The sequence below is a fragment of the Thamnophis sirtalis genome, unplaced genomic scaffold (assembly GCF_051295495.1).
Source record: "Thamnophis sirtalis isolate CommonGarterSnake01/CBP01778 unplaced genomic scaffold, rThaSir2_p1.2 scaffold_4, whole genome shotgun sequence".
Classification (NCBI taxonomy): Eukaryota; Metazoa; Chordata; class Lepidosauria; order Squamata; family Natricidae; genus Thamnophis; species Thamnophis sirtalis.
The window spans coordinates 101,938,574-101,953,660 of NW_028261384.1; the positions used below are offsets into that span (position 1 = coordinate 101,938,574).

The window sequence follows — 15,087 nt, forward strand, 5'->3', positions numbered from 1 at the left end:
CATCATCATCATCATCATCATCATCAAATTCTTTGGGTGATTTAGAACAGATTATCAAGAGTTTCTAGCTCTTCAAGGTTAGAGCATTATTCTGTAAGATGTATCATTTCTATTTGGCTTTGAAGCTAATTATGGAAAACTTTTTTTCAAGTCAAAAAGCAAATTAAGGAAATAATAAACATTCCAAGTTATGAACAAGAAACTTGATCATATTTATGTTCTTGGATAGGATGGACAATGAAGGGTTTGAATATCTTTTGAGAAAATGTTTTGCACCTGGTTCTTACTCTTGCTGGAGTACCTTAAGGCTGTAATAATAATAATAAAAAAGATTTTGCAAGTCTGAAGGTGGTGTTGGAAGAAATATCCAGCTCCAGTTTGAAGCTGGGAGAAAGGCACTGGAGACAAAATGGAGGCTGATTGGAAAGATGGTCCATTTATTGTTGAAGAAGCAGCACATGGGTGGTTCTGGGCAGATGGAGTTGAGAGTTGGCTGATGCAATGAAGAGAATTCCTATTGTGGCTGAGGGCTAACCCTACCTTTGTTCAGACCTTGCTTAAGGGAATTTGCGTATGAATAGAGCTAGCTCTTTCTTTCTGCTGTGGGCTATTATGCTGACATCTATGTAGGCTATTAAGAAAGGTGGGTGCTGCTTCCTGCCTCTAAAAAAACCCATGTTTCTCCATTTCTCATCCAGGGAAATATAATATTCTGCCTTCTTAATATTTCTCAAAATATTTCATTCTGCTAGGAGAGGGGTGGTTGCTAACTTTCTACAATGTCGCTATAACTTATTTGCTGATGGGGCAGTCCTAAATAAATATGGAAAAAATGCCTCCCTTCTGCAACTTTTCATTATTTTGAAAGTCAGTTCCAAAGGTACTTGGCTTGATAACAGTAAAATCCAAGCTCCATGTCTCTTCTGAAAGGAGCTAAACTTTACAGTAAGATTCATATTCTTATAATAGCTAGGTTGAGACATGATACACCACTGAATGTTGGGATTCTGAAAATGTGATAATGTTCAAATTAGAATATTATTTCCTCTGGATGACTTCAAAAACAGCTCAAATGACACCTCAGTGCAGCTCCTCTTCATTTGCTTTGCTTTCTTCACAAAACACATCCAGGCCATTTACTTCTGGGCAAAACCTCAGAAATCTCTAGTGTGCTCAAATCTGAGCTTGCTTGATGATACCAAAAGCAGATTCCAAGGGAAACTGCTAATTAGCTGCTCTTGAACAATCGATGAGTTGCTAATTGCTACTTATCTTTGGGTAAAATGTAGAAAGCTTTTTGCAATGCTTTTTGCAAGGGCACAGGAAGTATGCCACACCATGGGATGAGTTTTCAGCCTGCTGTACTTGCAGATTTTAACTTTCTCATCACAAGGAAAAAATAAAAGTCTCAGGACCAAGAAATAGCTCATATTGCTACCTACACAGAACTTGTGGGGTGAATGTTGCCCCAACTGAAAAGAGAAAAACCACCAAATAATTCTACTACAGCCATCTTTCAGAATTTAAGTGGGGCACAAATTACAATAGTCAGACCTTGACAATGGTATAAATTATGGTATGCTGGAAAGAGGGTATCTCTGAGGTTCTGTAGATGGTTGTGCCATTAAATTTTCACATATATTTTTTCTGACGTTTCTGAGCATGTCTATAACTTTCAGGCATGCTTTCGTTGGAAGAAATGTCCATCTGGGTTCACTTCCAAGTGGGGGAGCAAGACACTGGAAACATGGAAACTTCTTGGAAATATGGTTTAATGGTGGACAGGACTGCATAGTTTGAGATGCTGGGCAAAAGAAAAAGCACATGGGTACGAGTGAGATTTATACCCTCTCTTGGGCACCACCTTGGAGCTTCCTGTTCCTGTGTAATAAATGTATACTGATTGGTTGTCAGACTCCCATAGGGCCATGCAGGGATAACTTTGTAGTGTCTTGAGTCCCAAGCTTGGTTGAATCTTGCTGGGTGATGTAATCTCCCCAGGTGCAATGTGGTGAGTTCTGTTGTTAGATGGGTAGAGGGCTAATCCTACTTTTGTTGGATCTTGGGTGAAGGCATTTGCTTATGAATAGACCTAGCTATCTCTTTATCTCTTAAGTGCTGACATTGCTGTAGGCGATTGAAGAGGTTGGGGGCTATTAAGAGTGAGCTTGCTTCCTGCCTAAAAACATGTTTCTCCATTTCTCATCCAGGGAAATATAATATTCTGCCTTTTTAATATTTGCTAGAATATGTCATTCTTCCAGGAGAGGGATGGGTGCTAACTTCCTAAACTATTTTTTTTTTTTTTTTTTGCAGAGTGATGGGATGGTAGGGGCAGAATCGGACAACTCGCTGCAGCTGTGCTGACTTGCCAAGGGAAATCTCACATGGAAGAGAGGGACAAGTGAATTGCAGTGGGCCTTGTCTTGCTTTAGGTTTGAATGTTCTCAAGTTAGAAGTCTTCAAGGCTGGGATGAACCAGAGTCTGGAGTTGTTGAATTGCCCTGCCTCGAGTTGTCCCAGGGCGAGATGGCCAGGGTGAGTGGGATGTGGTAAGTTGTCCTACACTATGGTGGAGATGCCTTTGATTCCTGGTTATTGCCTGTATTAGTCTCTCTGTGGTTTTCTTGGCAAGTTTTCAGAAGTGATTTGCCATTGCCTCCTTCCCAACACAGACAATATGGCTGATCCAGGTCATCCATTTGGCTTCATGCCTAAAAATTCATGGTCTCCCAGGTTCTAATTCTATCAAATAATTTTATTACATTTTACAAAGTGTACATATTGTTGGAAGAAATATCCATCTGGTTCAGTTCCAAGCTGGGAGAAAGACACTGGAAACATTGGAAAGATGGTTTAATGATGAAGCAATAACCACATGGGTGATTCTGGTGCAGCTGATCACATGACCACATGAGAGTGGGGGGTATTTATACCTTCTCTTGGGTTTTGCACTTGATGTGCAAGAACATGTATTCTATTGGCTGTTGCCAGACTCCCATGGGGCCATGTGCAAATCCTCAGAGTTTGTCTGAGCTAAGTTTGGTCTGCTGATGCAATGAAGAGACTGAGGGCTTTGTTAAGACCTTGCCACGGGTAATTTGCTTATGAATAGAGCTAGCGATCTCTTTATCTTAAGTGCTGACATCTGCTGAGGGCTATTAAAAAGGTGGGACTACTTTCCAAGAGCATGTTTCTCTATTTCTCATTCAGGGAAATATAATATTCTACCTTTTTATTATTTCTCAGAATATTTCATTCTTCTAGGAGAGGGATGGGTGCTAACTTTCTACAAAGTAAAAAATAACAAATTAATAATCAAGAGAAACAGTAGAGAGAGAAAAAAAGAAAAGGGATAGAAGTGGGAAAAGATAAAAAGAAAAAGAAAGAAAAACACAAATATATACATAGAATGACTTCTATTGTCTTCTTCCAAGGATATAAAGAACATTTACATTTGATTTTTAATTTATGTCCATGTCCATTTTCCCCAAAGGGGGGGGGGAAAGTAAATAAAAATATGTTTTCTCCTTTTTAAGTTTTAAAATAATCAAATTCAAATGTCCTCATCTGATTTTTCTCCATTTCCTGCAAAAAGTCCACAAAGTGCTTCAAATTATATATGAATTTCTTCTGTGATTTTTTTTTCTAATTAACTTGGCTAACTTGAGTGTTATCATCTTTATTAACCATTCGTCTATTGTGAGTATTATAGGGTCTTTTGAATGCTGAGCATATAAAATTCATGCTGCTATTATTATATATAACCCTGAAACACCATATGATTTTTCCAATGTTTTATCCATAAACCCTAGCAAAAAGATTTTGGTGTAAATTGTATATTGTTTTTCTTTTAAAAAAAGATTACACCAGTAATTTCCTTCCAATATTGTCTTAACGCTTTTATAAGTTCACCAAAGGCGATAAAAGCTTCAATCTTAAATTTCCAGCAACACTTTGTGGGGGTGCTTTTTAAATTTTAGCCAGTTTATCTGTGGATGAATGATGTGGCTAATTTTATAGAAATTCTCTTTGAGGTTAATACATTTAAGGTAAATTCCAGTTCCTTTACCCACACATTTTTCCATTGATCATTTGATATGTTATATTGATTTTTTTTTGCCCAATTTATCATATTATTTTTAATGAACCTATTTTCCATTTCCAAATTTAACAAAAGTTTTACACAGTTCTGTTTCAAAAATAGTTTTATCATATCCAAAACTCTACAGTTTCTTATCAGCTTTAAATTTCTCTCAGTGTTGCAAATAGGAAAATCATTGACAGTTGAAACCTTCTAATCCCATTTTCTAATCTGATGCCTTAACCATAACACCAAATTGGCTCACTTTTCTGGGGGTAGAAGTTACAAAATATGGAGGCCATAATAGGAAAAATAGAAATATGGTCTTTGTCTCTTTAACATGGTGTGTGCGTAGGTGTAGGTGTAGAGGGTGGTGAGGGAGTTTTAATAGGCCTTCTTAGATGTTCTTTTGGGATGAGCTGATGAGCTGTTGCTCCATATATAGGCTGTAGGTCAGAGTTCCCAAACCTTTCTGGCTTTGAGGACGGGAGGGGGAGGGGACAGATATGGTACATGCATGTGTACGTCCAGCTCCATTTGTGTGAATAAAGGGGCACATGCCCTCCGCTTGCTCAAAAAGCACTTGCACACAGACCTGCATGTGCAAGTGGGGATGTGTGCACAGATGTGCGTACTTGCCCATCACCTCTGTGGCCTGGTTTCAAATGGCTCAAGGCCTGGTAATGGACTGCAGCACGGGGGTTGGGGACCCCTGTTGTAAGTGATGGTTACTACTTGAAATTGGGTCTGGAAGCCTATTTGTAGAACAGAACATTACAGAATAGAATTCTTTCTGGCCAAGTGTGATTGGACACACAAGGAATTTGTCTTTGGTGTATATGCTCTTAGTGTACATAAAAAGACAAGATACATTCATCAAGAATCATAAGATACAACACTTGATAGTTACACTTGCTTATATGTACACTTGATAGGGTACAAATAAGCAATCAGGAAAAATATCAATATAAATCATAAGGACTCAAGCAAAATTACAGTCATGCAGTTATAAGTGAGAGGAGATGGGTGATAGGAACAATGAGAAGTAACTACTATGTTAATTTTAAAAGAGATGTTTCCCTGCATAAGCATGGTATGCAAGAATATATATGTAGCACAAATAGATTGAATACCAAGAATATAAATTCATAATGTAGGATTTGTTATTTGTCTGAAAAGCCATTTTGTTCTAGATGCAAAGAATCTGGCCATTAAATGAAATTTCATGTTCATTTAACTATTACTGGCTGCTTAAACTACTCTGCTATCCATAAGGAGTAAGTTACTTGTTCCTGTCCTTAGCAAGTGCAAACGTCTGGGCCACCCACCCAGAAAGGCAGATGGCTTATATGACAGGAAAGAGCAGATGGCTTGAAAGCCACCAATATAATTCTTCTACTGTGACTCAGAGTTGAATGTAAAGTGGTTCCCAAACATTGATGAAAATTAGCAGTGAGGGCTTTACTAATTCCATGAGCTTCCTATACTTTCTTTGACTTTCTGTTATTATCTTAGTAGTATATGTTTCCAGGCATTTGGATTTCTCAGTTTCATAGCTGGAGTGATTACCCAAACATTTACAATATTTGTCCCCTAGACAATCTTATAGTGAAAAGAAATGAACCAAGGTTCTGTACAATATGGCTGATTTTACTATAAACCTAGGTTTTCTGGCTATAGGTCAAAGACTCCTTCTTGAATTTCATATTTTCTGGTTTTGTAGTTGGTAATAGTGGTTAGGTTCAGAGCATTGTACTTCTGTGCTGAATAAGGATTTAGAAAGGCAGTAGAGGTGCTGGTTTAGGAAGAGAACTTCCTTATTATCAGTTTCCACAGACACATATCTAACTAAAGCAACTTGTAAGGTTATTGTCTTATGGTGAGCTTTGATTCTATTTAGAGTGTAAGGACGGTTTACAATGGATTCTTAAAGATTTGTTTCAGATGGATTTCTTTTTCCAAGCTACCTCATTGAAATGATCTGTTTAGCAAGGTGAACTTCTGAAGAAAAAAGGAAATAAAAAACATGCTTTTCTCCCCCCAACAAATTATCAGATATCTGTTTTTAAAAAATTGTTTCATAAACAATCAGCTTTTTGGTCATATTTCTTTTCCTAACAAGGCTATAAATAAATGCAGAACAAGGAAACTATTATGTGAGGAAGCACATTAAGAAGACAGATCAAAAGTGTGCCTATGGTAATGCCTTGGTAAGGCCAAACTTGGAATACTGCATTCAGTTTTGGTCACCACGATGTAGAAAAGACTCTAGAAAGAGTGCAGAGAAGAGCAACAAAGATGATTAGGGGATTGGAGACTAAAACATATGAAGAACGGTTGCAGGAACTGGGTATGTCTAGTTTAATAGAAAGAAGGACTAGGGGAGACATGATAGCAGTGTTCCAATATCTCAGGGGTTGCCACAAAGAAAAAGGAGTCAAACTGTTCTGCAAGGCACCTGATGGTAGAACAAGAAGCAATGGGTGGAAACTAATCAAGGAGAGAAGCAACTTAGATCTGAGGAGAAATTTCCTGACAGTTAGAACAATTAATCAGTGCAACAGCTTGCCTCCAGAAGTTGTGAATGCCCCAACACTGGAAGTCTTTAAGAAGATGTTGGATAGCCATTTCTCTGAAACGGTATAGGGTTTCCTGCCTAGGCAGGGGGTTGGACTAGAAGACCTCCAAGGTACCTTCCAACTCTGCTATTGTATTGTATTATTGTATTGTATATATGTGCAGACATGCAGCATCAAATTAAATAGAATTTAAAAAAAAGAATTCTAACCACCTGGCAACATGGATCTTATTATCACCTTGCATGATTTAAGAGTTCAGACTAGATTATAAGTGAGCACTGATATGAACTAATGGAGAGAATGTCAAAGAAGGACCACCAGATCTGGAACTGGGCAAATCCAGACAACCAAAGAAATATTTATTCCTGCTATCTTGTGAGAGTTTGTGTTTTCCCTGGCCCAAATCTGGTAGTTCTTGGTCAAAGCCCTTGGTCATAGGGTCCAAATGTGACCCCTCTTTTCTAAGGCATTCCTTAACTATTATTTATATTCAGAAAACTCTGCAGAATCATAAGACAGACCCTAAGGATTCCAGCACCATTCCTTAATCATTACAATTATTCCAGTTTGCCGAGTCCCTCCTCTGGGATTGGCCAATAGAGATCAGTAGTAGCAAGCAATTTGGTTTCAGGAAAGCTTGTGGGCTCATATAATTACAACTCCAGGGAAGTAAAATTATAAATAAAGCTATTATGCAGCCAAACTAGAGTTGACGGGCAAAAGAACCTTAATTGTGCATATTTTTATTTACTAAAAACACAACAACTCATGGGAGACTGCAAAAACAGAAAAATAGAATGTGTGGCTGGGGCAGGGTAAGAAGTTAATTCTTCTCCAGCCATTTTTTTTTCTATGGATTTAGTTTGCTTTTCCATCAGAATAGAGAACCATAAGCAAATTTGGGTTGAAGTATGGAACTAGATGCATGTGACAGCTGTTTTGAACTTCAGGTTATCATATTGGCTCAGTCTACATTAGGGGTAAAGAACCGCGGTGGCACAGTGGTTAGAAAGCAGTACTGCAGGCTACTTTTGCCAGCTGCTTGCAATTTGCAGTTCAAATCTCACCAGGCTCAAGATTGATTCATCCTTCCATCCTTTTGAGGTTAGTAAAATAAGGACCCAGATTGTTGGGGGCAATATGATGACTCTGTAAACTGCTTAAAGAGGGCTGTGAAGCACTGTGAAGTGGTATATAAATCTAGGTGCTATTGTTGTAGTTGCCAATGTTCCTAAACTACAATTCCCAGCATTTTTCTCTCTTACCCATGCTGTTTATTTTTAATGGAATTGTAATCTTGCAGTATCTAGACAGCCCAAATTTTCTATCTCCAATAGAATATAGGTGGAAGAAATGGAGGCCTAACAACGTTATTATTCTATCTGAATCAACTATAGAGATATTGTGGGAAAGATTTACAGTACATGTATCTGAAAACCCCAAAATTGCAAATAGCTACATTTGTATTGTGACAATACCCAGAGGTTAATATATGACATTTTCACACAGATCAGCTTATCCACTATTTTATTTGGTTTTAAAAAGTTCATTTTATTTATTCTAGTCAGAAGCAACCTTCCCTACCGTTGATGTTTTAAGATAAACTATTTTCATTTCCAAATCAAACAGGTTTATAACTTTAAAACAATTCAGAATAATAATGTTTACTTCATTCTTGGAATGGAATGGGAGAAGTTGACAGAAGTAAACTGTAAGTAAACACCAAAAAAATTAGCAAAAAAATCCCCAAAAGTGCAGTAAGATGAATGCAGGATGCTGCAACTGGCTGTAATGCAAGCTGGTTGCCAGGAAGCAAAGTATGATCAAATGACCATGTGTATGTTTGTTGCGGGGGGGGGGGGGGAGAGATCCAGCTGTCAGAACTTTGAAAAAGGATTGTAAGTAGCCCCTGGGAGATCCATTGAAATTTTGAACAGTGACTAAATGACTGTTCATTAAATGAGGATTACCTATATTCGTGCTGAGTTCCAACGAACCACAGAAGATCATTTCAAAGGACAGGTGCGAATACAGAGAAGGTGCAATTTTGTATTGCCACCAAGAAGCAAATCCACATAGCATATGATAAAGGAGTATCTCAAAGAGATTTTGGAAGTCAACACAAATGAAGCATACAATTGCATGGTAACCTAAATCACTACAGTTGTTCAGGGCTTTGGATGCTAACAGCAGTATCTTGAATCTGTACAGATCTTTTCTGAATAGATGTGAAATGTGTACGAGGCATCCAACGCAGTGATCTAGCTACTGCTTTCTGCTTTTCAGGCAGATGAAAGGACAGTGTTCTTTCATACATTATTATTGTTATTTGTAGAAGAAAAGATGAATGATGCATTTTCAAAGATAGATAGATATAGATATCTCACACACACACACACACACACACACACACACACACACACACACACACAGTATATGCTCATTGATTTGAGGTGCAGGTGGATTGGAACTGATCATGAATAACCTGCTTCAGGAAGAAAAATTAATTCTAATGCCTTATTAGGTATTACTTTTAAATGGGAGACTTTTTATTAGGTATTACTTTTAAATGGGAGATAAAAGGGAAAAATGGAAGTTGGATGCTTATCCAGCATCCCATATCTGCTTGTGTTCACACTTCTTGTCCTAATACCATCTTCAACTCCCTGACCTCTTCTTAAATTTCTAGCACAAAGCCAGGGCATCAAATCTTCAGAAATTCACAGGGATATATCTCTTAGTTGTTTCCGACTGTGCAAATAATGGGATTGCCAACAGATGACGACCTCCAGAAACAAGGATAAAGCCTGAATCAGGGCTCTGTGTGGGAATCTGGTATATTTTAGAAGATCCATTCCAGGATGGGGGCAGAACCTCAAGTGGGTAAAGTCGTGGCCTCTGAGCCAAGAAGCACCCCATTGTATTTCTCTGCTGGGAGCCCAGGCCTTGTTATGAACAGAGCATGCAAGCCAAAGGGAACAAGAGAGACCCTTCTTTCCCATCCCTTCCAAATCCATTGCCCAAAGACAATGGCATCCAAAGTCTACCCCAAGGAAAATGTATGGCATGAAATTTGCAAACGCTGGAGAATTTGAAATGCTTGTCACCGAGTGACCCCAGAGATCTTGTCAGCTATAAAGACAGCCATTGATCTCATCTTGCTTAGGGAATCCTTGCTATCACTATAGATTCACTGTTCAACCGTGGCTTGCTGGGATAGAGAGAGCAGCTGGGAACCAGAATGTTGTAGGAAATATGGGACATTGTATTAAGCCATGGAAGTAATAGTGGGAAATAGTGGAAAAAAGCTGGAAAAATGGTAAGAGGATAACTGGAAAGAGCACACGGGGAGGAAATTTTCAGGAGCTTCTAGATAACTAAAAATCCAGATGAATTGATTCTTATTCTTGAAATTCCAGCTCTAAGGCAGCCAATGACTCTATACTGGGAAACGCATGATGAGAAAAGGCATTTCTACCCTATCCTTTCCAAATACAGAATCCAACTTGATTTAACCTTAAATAAATTAAACCATATTGACAAGAGAGCAGTGTCTTCCATGGGACTGCAGGGAGCAGACTAACTTGGCAGGGCTCAGACCAGGCTACATCGGAAAAGGAAAGATGAGCCAGAGAAATGTAGCTGTCCTTGAACAGGCTTCCTGGATAAGAAGGAGAGGAGATGTTCTCTTTTCAAGCTAACTACACTGGGGAATAGTGATCTACTTCAGCTGGCCAAATATTTGTCTGGCTAGCTCTTCTGAAGTTTCATTTCTCATCCTACTCATGCTGTCAGGCAGGCTACCACTCAATTAATAATTGCTGGGAAAATAGGCCGTCGTTAGCAAAGGGAGGTCCAACAAAAGGCCACAAAGGCAAGTACACATGTATACATTGCTGTCGGAGACAAAAAGCTACAGGACTTCCAGCTGACGTCACAGTGACATTGGACGTGAGGAGAGGGTTTTCGTGCTCCCGTGCCCAATTCTCCTCATTGGAGGGCTCTGACAGGCTAACCACTTGTAGCGGTGGTAAGCAATAGCAATAGCAGTTAGACTTATATACCGCTTCATAGGGCTTTCAGCCCTCTCTTTGCTGACTCTGTAAAGCGGTTTACAGAGTCAGCATATTGCCCCCACAGTCTGGGTCCTCATTTTACCCACCTCGGAAGGATGGAAGGCTGAGTCAACCTTGAGCCGATGAGATTTGAACCGCCGAACTGCAGCTTAGCAGTCAGCTGAAGTGGCTGCAGTACTGCACTCTAACCACTGCATCACCTTGGCTCTTAAAGCCGGTAAAGAAAAGAGGGATGCCCTGCAGGTCACGGAGAGCTGCAACTCTTCTGATTGACTCAGGGCTTCTTCCCTCTCATCCATGACGAGGAGAAGAGACAGCTATCATGGCTGTCGTGAAGCTGGGATAGCCGAGGCAACAGAGAAAGTGCAGGAGTGGTATAGATGGACAGTGACTGGAGCTGGGTGAAAACATCCATTTTTTAATTTATACCCTAACTTTAAAAGGAAAAAAGAGAGAAAATCCAGGAAAAGAGACTCTTAGAACTGTTTGATAAAATGATGAACAATTATGCAGAGAAAAATCCTAGACCTGAAAGAAAGAAACCAAGGGGAGAAACGCTAAAGACTTTTTAAAAAATTGACTTTTGAACTGAGTAGGTGTTGTTTTGGAAAGGCATTTTAAAATGCTGGAATTATCTACTTGAATAATTGACTTTGCCTCACAAATTGAATTAAAATTGGATAAAATAACTTTTACATTTGAAATAATGCTGAAAAACCTAAGCTGTGGGCACCACCTGCTGATGAATGGAAAATATACCATACCCCCTACAAGCCTGGGAAAGTTTTTTATAAGTGAAATAAACAAGATTCATCTGGAGGACTATGGTGATACCTACTGTTGTATAATCATCTACTTTTATGATTACTGGAGCCTCAGCTGTGGGAATAAGGAAGATTCTTAAGTAAAGTAAAGTGTAAAGTAAAGTAAAGTGTAAAGTAAAGTGACTTCTAAATTTTGGAAGGCTTCCTGGACTATCTAGATGGAACTCCTTGAATAATCCTGGACTATAAAGAACTATGAGTATTGTACTTTCTGAGGAGCAACATTAGGCTTGAATTGTTTTTGGACTATTGAGTAAGAGCGGGATTTATTAAAATAAGACAAGATGCTCCATCAGGGGAAATAAGTGAAATTTCAAAAGAAATGGTGTTGATGTCCCAAAGCATTAAGGACAGAGAATGATAAAGAAGTACAGGGAGATAAAGAATCTATTGCATGGCATAAATGGGAAAATAGAAAATATCTTGCAACTGATAATGAATGAAGATCAAAAATCCCAGGAATGAGAGGAGAGAACAGAAAAAATGGAGTAAAAGACAGAACAGAAAAACCAGCAAATAAAGCAAGAAGGTGAGAAGGAGAAGATAATAAAGATGATATTATCATGACTGATGGAAATAAACCAAGGGGAAAGTACTTTAAGAGATTTAAAAATAGAATAGGATAAACAGAAATATTTTTGAAAGGGAGATAGGACCCTGGGTAGATATTCTGGAGGCTGGGCAGCATAGGAGGATAGAGCTAAGAGAAATATTTAGACTGAACAGTGAAGATACAGATCCAGATAGAGACAAGAATCCAAGAGAAGTATATGGGAGGCAAGCTAAAAAGCGAATAAGAATTGCAGTATTAAAATGGGCAAGAGCTGATGGATAGAAAGGAAATCTTTCTTTCTTTCTTTCTTTCTTTCTTTCTTTCTTTCTTTCTTTCTTTTAATATAATGTTGGCCTTATTAAAAACTAGAGTAGAGATAGAAATAAGAATACACATTCTTATATAAAGTAATAGCTAAATGGAAAAATTAGAAATTGAAAGATGGTATTATTATGTTTAAATAATATGGTGATTGGCACTAGAATGGCGCATGGAAACATTTAATAATTAAATAATAAAGGACTATATCCTAATATAAACGTGTATTAGTAGAATAGAATAGTAGAATTCTTTATTGGCCAAGTGTGATTGAACACACAAGGAATTTGTCTTTGGTGCATATGCTCTCAGTGTACATAAAAAGGCAAGGTACATTCATCAAGAATCATAAGATACAATACTTAATGATAGTCATAAGGTACAAATAAGCAATCAGGAAACAATATCAATATAAATCGTAAGGATACAACCAAAAGTGTCCTGCAAATCATAAGTGGGAGGAGATGGGTGCTAGCAACAAGAAGACTAATAATAATAGTAATGCAGCCTTAGTTAATTGTTTGACAGTGCTGAAGGAATTATTTGTTTAGCAAAGTGATGGCATTTCGGGCAAAAACTGTTCTTGTGTCTTGTTGTCTTGGTGTGCAGTGCTCTATAGTGTTGTTTTGAGGGTAGGAGTTAAAACAATGTATGTCCAGGATGTGAGGAGTCTGTAAATATTTTCACGGCCCTCTTTTTGACTCATGCAGTGTATAGGTCCTCAATGGAAGGCAGATTGGCAGTAATGGTTTTTTCTGCAATCCTTAACACTAGGATTAGCAATTGTGGCTTGACTAGAACCACGAACAGAGGTAGAAATAAGAAATATGGGGAATATTAGCACACATATTTTTTATACAATAGAATAAAAGCAATAACTAGAGGAAAAGATTAGAGGTTGAAAGATGTTACTATGTGAGCACAAATAATATTGTGATTAGCATTAAAATATTGAATAACTACTTTAAAACAAACATGTATATTAATACTAGGATTTCATAAGTTTGATTAATGTAACAAATATTATTAATATTATATAGTTCTAGGCTGCATAAACAGAGGGATAGAATCAAAATTATGTGAAGTGTTAATACCAATTTATAATGCCTTAGTAAGGCCACACTTGGAAAACTGCATTCAGTTTTGGTCGCCATGACATAAAAAGAATTTGAGACTCTATAAAGAATGCAGAGAAGAGCAACAAAGATGATTAGGGGATTGGAGGCTAAAACATATTAAGAACAGTTGCAGGAAATGGGTGCATCTAGTTTAATGAGAAGAAGGACTAGGGGAGACATGATAGCAGTGTCCCAATATCTCAGGGGCTGCTATAAAGAAGAGGGAGTCAAACTATTCTCCAAAGCACCTGAGGGTAGAACAAGAAGCAATGGGTGGAAACTAATCAAGGAGAGAAGCAACTTAGAACTAAGGAGACATTTCCTGACAGTTAGAACAATTAACCAGTGGAACAACTTGTCTCCAGAAGTTGTGAATTCTCCAACAAACTGGGAGTTTTTAGAAGATGTTGGATAACCATTTGTCTGAAGTAGTGTAGGATTTCCTGCCTAAGCAGAGGGTTGGACCAGAAGACCTCCAAAGTCCCTTCCAACTGCGTTGTTCTATATTATTGCCACTTGTCCCAAAATGAATGATACCTAGATACTGTACTGTTCAGGTATTGATGTTGATGTATATTTTAAAAATAAAAATCCAACAAAATGGGGAAAAAGAGACCAAAAGCTAAAGTGCATTATAAAGCATAGAGATAATATTTCACAGTGACAATAAAACCAGATTATGCTTGATTCTACAGCAGTAATATGAGACAGATTCCCTCTTGATGATTACTGAAAGTTGGTCAGGTTTCTATTTATAAATAATTAATACTGTTCATTCCCCCCTTTGATCCTCTTTCTATAGAACAGGTTGATTTTAATTTGAATCTAGCACCTCATAGACACATTTCATTGCATTTACTGCATTCTTCCCTCTACTTTCAATGCTTACCTGCAAAAGCAGGAAGCAAAGAATGAATGCACTCCTAAAATATTATTATTCTAACAGAGGAATAACTTCATCCTCATTTAGATTGGTGTTCTTCCCATTCTTGTCTCTCCTTTTGGAATTTGGTGCACTGAACAAGGACACTTCCATCTAGCTGTTTTCATCTCCCAAATCTTTTGTACCATCCCATAGATGTCCTCATTTATGACTCCAAAGGATTCTTTCAAATTCACCAGTGCATCCTTTAGTTGGCCAGTAAGCATCATAAAAAATAATCCAGCCATGGACCACTCTCTTCGGTTGTTACTACTTTGCTCTGTTTATGTAACACTGGCGAAAAACATACAAATGGCCACCGTGTATGAAACAGCAGATCCCTCTTGGTTCAACTAGGAAGGAAGGGGAATGGCATTGAAGTTTCAAAACCACTGTAGCACTTCAACATTAAAAAGGAAAGGAGAAATCTCAAAAGCAAGGATAAAATGGAAGTTCTCACTATGCTGATCAAATTTATCTTTTTTGATATACAGCAAAGATCCAGGACAGATTTTGGACTTTGAACCCTAATTGCCTGCTGATTTGAAAACCTTCCAAAGGAAATTCCATAATCGGAGAAAATATTAAAGACAAATAATTTTAGGATGAAAGG

General features: G+C 38.0%; 1 protein-coding gene across 2 annotated transcripts in view; it reads left to right on the top strand.

Annotated features, from left to right (window-relative positions):
• Positions 1-2,340: 2,340 nt before the first annotated feature.
• The window catches only part of NGFR (nerve growth factor receptor), a 224,468-nt gene continuing 211,721 nt past the window's right edge, over positions 2,341-15,087 (top strand). For both annotated transcript variants that reach the window (XM_087713613.1, XM_087713614.1), the window contains exons 1-2: positions 2,341-2,538; positions 14,969-15,086. The gene's annotated coding sequence lies outside the window, so the exon portion shown is untranslated. The remainder of the gene's footprint in view (positions 2,539-14,968; position 15,087) is intronic.